The sequence below is a fragment of the Phasianus colchicus genome, chromosome 1 (genome assembly GCF_987193195.1).
Source record: "Phasianus colchicus chromosome 1, bPhaCol1.hap1.1, whole genome shotgun sequence".
Lineage (NCBI taxonomy): Eukaryota > Metazoa > Chordata > Aves > Galliformes > Phasianidae > Phasianus > Phasianus colchicus.
Window position 1 is genome coordinate 174,715,234 of NC_143436.1, and position 6,846 is coordinate 174,722,079.

At 39.2% G+C, this 6,846-nt stretch overlaps 1 pseudogene; it reads right to left on the reverse strand.

The window, feature by feature from the left end:
* Window positions 1-632: 632 nt before the first annotated feature.
* Window positions 633-5,422, reverse strand: LOC149920249 (uncharacterized; annotated as a pseudogene).
* Window positions 5,423-6,846: the final 1,424 nt, after the last annotated feature.

The following is a 6,846-nucleotide window of genomic DNA, read 5'->3' on the forward strand; positions in this document are numbered from 1 at the left end:
ATTTATCTCAAATCATTGAAATTCATTCTTTAGTTTAAGCTATCAATTGCAGCTCCTTCTCTGGCAAAAGCAGGTGTGTGCCTTATCCTGAGACAAGTGTCTAAGATAGGTGGGATAGATTGCATTCAGTAGGCACCTGTCTAACAGCTATTTAGAGAGTCTTAGTGTTGGAGGTGCCTAACCCTTACATTGTGAACTCTAGAAGAGTGTAAGCACCATCTGAGTGTTATTTACAAGGATTTACTGGAGGTGAGGTAGGCTAAGATTTCTATTGTTCTTAAAGCAGAGATTCTAACTTTACCCTCACTTAGCTGCTCATTTTTAGTGATGCACATCTCTGCCTACTTAATAGTCAGGACTGCATCCCACCCCACTTGCTGTAAGCAGAGAGCGGCAGCTAAAGTAGATCCATCAGCCTTTTTTTCTTTTCACAGTGCATGTGCTCTAACATATTTAATTTGGAAAGTAATGCAAGGGGCAGCAAGGGCAGACTGCTTTGCAGGAGAAGCTAGGCTGACAGCTAGGCAGGCATGCAGATCCTCACCAGCCAGGGCTGTCCCACCACCCCCAACTGGGACCCAGCCCATCAAGCGTCTCCATAGCAATAAAAATGTCAAGCCTGTGTGTGGGATCTAGGTCCATAGGGTCTGTGGCAAGCACGGGCAAAACTGTGACACAGTGACAAGAGTCCCTCTATAAAGCAGCTCTGGGGGATGGAGTTGGTACTCTGGGTCTTCTTCCAGCTCTTTCTCCAAGAGCTCCGATGTTGTCGGAGGTGTCTTGCAGACCTCATTATCAGTGAACTGGCCTTGCTGGAAACGTAAGTATGACTTCCAACTCTCTGCTCACAATGAAAAAAAAAGTCAAAGTTCCTAAAAATTAAAAATAACATTTGGTAAATATTGCAAGCTTCTTTTTCATTTAAAGGAGGGCAAGTGGGATACATTTTTTGTCTGCTGAGTGCTTTTCAGCAGCATTGGCTCAGTATGCTTTGACTCTCCCTTGCTCTAAAAGAAAGAGAGCTATGTTTCTCCAAATGTAAATCTGGGATATCATTCATGGTCTGGTAACTATGTTGACATTCAAGCTTTTATAAAATTATGAATGGTTATCATTATTTGCCATGGGGATATTATTCCTTTACTGTTCCTCTTCTCAAAAATAATTGGATTACTTAGTCTTAAACTTTGAAAACAAACAAACATAAATAAATAAATAAATAAATTTCTGTAGAACAGTAAAGATATCTGAAAAATGATAGATTATATTTTCTGAAAGTTGTTAATGACTGAAATTAGGCAGTTTGGATAGAAACTTGCACAGCAGTAACTAGGGTTTTCAGTCCCACTTGTTCTATAATTGCAGTATTATTCTCCAGATGATTCAGCAGTGCACTTACATAAATCATGAGCATACACCTGTATTAGCATATTCTTTTTCTGCTTAATCAATTCACTGTTTTCCCACTATGTGCAATGCTTGTTCCCTATTGGAGGTGTCAGGAGACAGTTCCCTTTCTCAAAATATGCTAACCATTCTGTAGGATGAAATAAAGACAAAGACATAGTCCTGGTTTTGAGTAGAACCCAAATATTTTGGTAAGCCACTTTCCATGATACAGCCAAATATTGGTCCAAGTATAACTAACCCCTCTAAAAACACCATCCTCTGCAATTTTTAATAAAAAGAAACATTACAGTTCTTCTACAGTACCTGTCAGAAGTATCACATTCCCAATATTTTTCCTTCCCAGATCACCTTGGAGACTACAAATGCCTTCAAGCAGTCTAACTACACTGAACCTCATAATCTACACTTTTCAATGTGTATTATGATTCCCTAGATTAACTGTAGATTGGGTTTACAGCATGAAGTGCTGAAGAAGAGCTATGTTTTGGCTACTGCATGGTAGATTGGGCTTTAGGTTTCTCATGTTTACATTAAGATGCTGAGCTGTGGTTTAAATTTGCCTCACTCAGGAGGGGACAAGTAATCAAACAGGCAGCAGTGTCAAGGGTGAAGCCATAAGGTCCAGAGATTCAGTTGGAGTACCTTCTCAAAAAGTGGTAATGTAACTATAGCCATCCTACAAAGCTACATCATATTTTTAAACTTTGTGGTAGCTCAGAGGTCCATCAGTCTGTTTTCCAGTCTTTTTATGATAAAAAGAGACATTATAGTTATCAGAGATTTAATAAAGAGAGGGCGGTTTCAGGTAAAGTCTGTACTCAAAATATTCCAATTTGTTATATGATGTAAGCTGTAAAAGCAAGAGAATATTTTCATATCCTGTTTTGAGAGACAGAGGAAATTGAGCAGCTTATGAATAGAAATGCGTCAGGAAATGCATGTTTTTTTCTTTCTTAAAATAGCTATTCAATTAGTATGTTCCCCATTATAATTATTTTTTAACAACTGCTATTTTATATTTGTGTGAGCTACTACAAATTTTTTAACAGGTTATATTAAAAGAAATGTATCGCTGCTGTCACACCAATCTGCACTCTTCTCATTTTCCTCATACAATTCTTTGGACTTGCATTTTTCTCTTTGACAAAGAAATGAGGTTTGGGGCTAAAGACACCTGGCAAGATTTCCTCATTGATTTAAAACACTGAATCAGATTTCTAGCTCTGGCTCACATTGAGGCTTTGTTTTGCAGTGGCTTTCAGATGCCTGGCATCAACACAGGGAAAAGAAAATGATGGTAGTTCCAAAGAAGTAGTTGGATATCTGAGCCTGTCCCCAGCTTTGAGTCTGTCCAAAAAGTATTGGATAGAAAACAGGGGGATGAACACAATTTTCCACATCTGAGTCCTCTCTTCTCTCTTTCATTTCCACGTGTTGAAATTTTGTTCTGAATCAGCTGTAATGTCGTAAATCGATTGAGTTTTACTCTTGCTATCTTGTCAGGCATTCCAAGCTCCAGAGGGTGAATAAAATAATGAAGAGTTTTTACATAGCTCTGAAAAGAAAGCTATGTTGAAGGAAGTTTAAAAACTATGACATCACTTGAATTTCAGTGATTATAGTACTCCAAATAGCTAGTTAGTGAGGTGCAGCTAATGAACATGTCAAGTACATTGTGGTACTGAGAAAATAAATTCAGATTCCTGACCAGAAATTGTTTCAAGCCTTGCAGCTGTTCATTTCGACATGCAGCACTATACTGGAACTAATCCAATAAAAACTCTGAGAGTTCACCTTCATCCTCCTTTTCCCTCAAGGATTTCTCTTTTGGCAGAATCTACTGTGTTCACACTCTGTTTTGTCACAGTTGTTCCCTTCTTTCTGATCCTTTTCTAAATTGGAAAGTGTTTCTCCTTCAGAACTGCAAAAATATTTGTAGCTAAAATTCCATCCAGACCCCGCATTTGGGAAAAAAAAATGTACTTCACTACCATGTAGAATCAAACATTCAGTTTTTCACTTACATTAAGGGCTACCATTTTCATTCCATCTTTTGATTGTGTGCACTTAGGGGAGACCCACTTTGCAGAGGCCATCTGTCTCAGTAGCACCTTCAACTGACTTCCTGTACCACAAAAATATCTTTTATTCCTCACATGCTTGGTGTAGATATATCTCAGCATAATTTTAAAAAACTGAGGAGCTTGCTTTTCTCCCTAGGATTACTCTGTCATCAAACTTCCATCTATAAAAAAGCTATATTAGCTTTTTTCTGTTTTTCTCCTGTTACAGAAAAATACACTGAAAAAGTCTGCTGAGCAGGTTGTGAGGTGCAGAACTGGGTCCTCCATGGAGGCAAAGAGTTTCTTCTGTAGTATCTACTGACATACTGCTGAGCAATCCCAACTTCAGCCTAATAGCCCCCATCATGTGCAGGAGGGAGAAAAAGAAAGAGAAAGGAAGAAAACTCTGGAACTTTCAAGTCTCAAACTGGAGAATCATGGAGGATTTTAGATTCTTCAGGAATTGTGAAAATTTCTGGAAATTAAGATTTCTTTCAAGGGTTTTTATCTTAAAATGGAACAAGGCTGTTTTCACTTTAAGGTAAAAATATATGGGAAAATTTAAATTAGTGGACTAGGGGAGGGGGGGGGGGGACAGAAAGCCAGCAGATGCAGAAAGAGAATAGAATTCAAGGTGATGAACTGTGTGTCCTCAGGTAAAGAAGAGGAAAGTGTCAAAATGAAAATTGTAATTGATGAGAGACAATCTCTTAAAATAGATTTTCAGTTAGACAGTGCACTGACAAGTGAGAAATAAAAGTCATGTAAAAATGCCAGAAGTCTAAGAAATAATAAGAAGAAAATTAGTGTCTCTTGCTTTAAAGTAGCATATTGATATATAACATGCAAAAAACTCAATGGGAGGAAGTCAAATATAGGAAAAGTAATAGAAAAGCATAAACTATATGGGAACTATAGCATAGATGCACACGCAATTACAGCATAATGAAATAGGTCATATCCAACTAGGACAACAGTGTTTTCTGTGACCTCCTAGAGTAATCATCAAACCAAAAGACCAAGAAACAGAAATAAAACAGAGGAGATTTGGTCAAAAGAATACATCTCAACTGGGGATGATGTGATGCTGAAACTAAATTTTTAGATAAGAGCAGTTTCAGTTCTGTGGAACAGGTAGTCAGGGAAAAGGTGGAAAGAATCATAGAATCATAGAATGATAGAATCACAAGGTTGAAAATGACCTATAAGATCATCTAGTCCAACTGTCTTCTCATTACCACTGCTACTACAAGCACTAACCCATATCTCGCAGCTCCTCATCCAGACGCCTCTTGAACACTGCCAGGGACGGCAACTCCACCACCTCCCTGGGCAGCCATTCCAGTGCCTGACCACTTCTAAGAGAAAAAGTTCTTCCTTATGTCTAACCTAAACCTCCTCTGGTACAACTTGCAGCCATTTCCCCAGGTCCTGTTTGTTGCCTGGGAGAAGAGGCCAAACCCCTAATAACCACAGCCTCCCTTTAGGAAGTTGTAGAGTGCAGTGAGGTCTCCCCTGAGCCTCCTCTTCTCCAGACTAAACAATCCCAGCTCCCTCAGCCGCTCCTCATAACACTTGTGCTCCAGACCCCTCACCAGTTTTGTTGCCCTTCTCTGAACACGCTCCAGGGCCTCAACGTCTTTTTTGTAGTGAGGGGCCCAAAACTGAACACAGTACTCAAGGTGTGGCCTCACCAGTGCTGAGTACAAGGGGATGATCACCTCCTTGCTCCTGCTGGCCACACTATTTCTAATGCAGGCCAGGATGGCGCTGGCCCTCTTGGCCATCTGGGCACACTGTCGGTTCACGTTCAGCCGAGAATCAACCAGCACCCCCAGATCCCTTTCTTCTTCACAGTCATCTAGCCATTCATCTCCAAGCCTATAACGTTGCATGGGGTTGTTGTAACAAAAGTGCAGGACCCGACACTTGGCCTTGTTGAACCTCATCCCATTCACCTCAGCCCAACGATCCAGCTTATCTAGATCCCTCTGAAGGGCGTCCCTACCCTCAGGCAGATCAACACCACCTCCCAACTTGGTGTCGTCTGCAAACTTACTTACCCCTCATTTATGTCATCACTGAAGATATTAAACAAGATGGGCCCCAGTACCAACCCCTGGGGGACACCACTCGTAATGGGTCGCCAGCTGGACTTAACTCCATTAACCACCACCCGTTGGGCATGGCCCTCTAGCCAGTTTCTTACCCAAATAATTTTATACCTGTCCAGACCACAGGCAGCCAGTTTCCCCAAAAGTAGCCTGTGAGAGAAATGCAACTAGGAGCTTACTTAACAAAACTCTAAAAATATTATTGAAAACTTATTTATAAAACATCTAAATCTGGGGTTTTTGTAGTCGTGGCAAATCCTATATGTCATTCGTCTCCCTCTAACCATCTAGCCCCCAGATCCTGGCTAATGTACTATTTAATGTCAAAAAGAAGGGAATATAATTATGAGGAAATATTGTTTCTTTTAAAAAGAAGAAACAAGGCAAAACACAGGGTAAAATGTTTTCATTTTACATTTAAAATGCACTAAATAGTTAAAAAACATATAAAACTTTCAAACAAAATTCATGTTATGAAGATATGTTAGAAAGATCAAGAAGGCACTTAAGCCAGAAATAAGAAGGCATTTTTAAAGAGTTCTGTTAACAAAAAAAAACACGGAGTACATGGATTTCATTTGTGAAGCCCTCACTAAACACTTCTAAAGAAATAGCTCACATTAATTAAGAGGAACAATTCTAGCATGTGTAGATATAGAAAAACAGGGCAATAATAAATTGCTAGTTTTCCAGTATGGTGATGTTCCCAGCTACTGCTCCCTGTTGTAACTGGAGGGCCCCAGTGAGACTGTTAAGCATATTCACAAATGACCTGGAAAAAAGATTGAGGAAAAAAATCAGAAATGGCTGAAGATAGTGAATCATAGTGTCATAAAATCATAAATAAAATCCAAAGGAATAAAGCCTGGTTATTCATGAATAAAAATATTCCTAAATTAAGGTGTCAGGTGTTGATATCTTAACTAGGTACTATTCAGGAAAGATAGCTTGGAGTTATTTTAGATCCATGAATGTGCTAGCTCAGTGCTTAGCTCTGTTTTCAAACATATACAAATGTTATTAGGAAAACACTAGGAATTTAAAAAAAAAAAAAATCATGAATTAATACATTTAGTGCCTTCCATTCTGTTTGCAGTTCATCTGCTTTCATTCAGAAACTGAGAAGTTATTCGGTAGAGCTAAAAAGAATGCAAGAATGATTAAAGGTGTTTGGTGATGAAGGAGCGGGAAGACTTGGACTTTCCAGTTTGGAAAAGGATCAAATAAAATGAGCTCCCATGAAAGTCCATAAAGTTCTG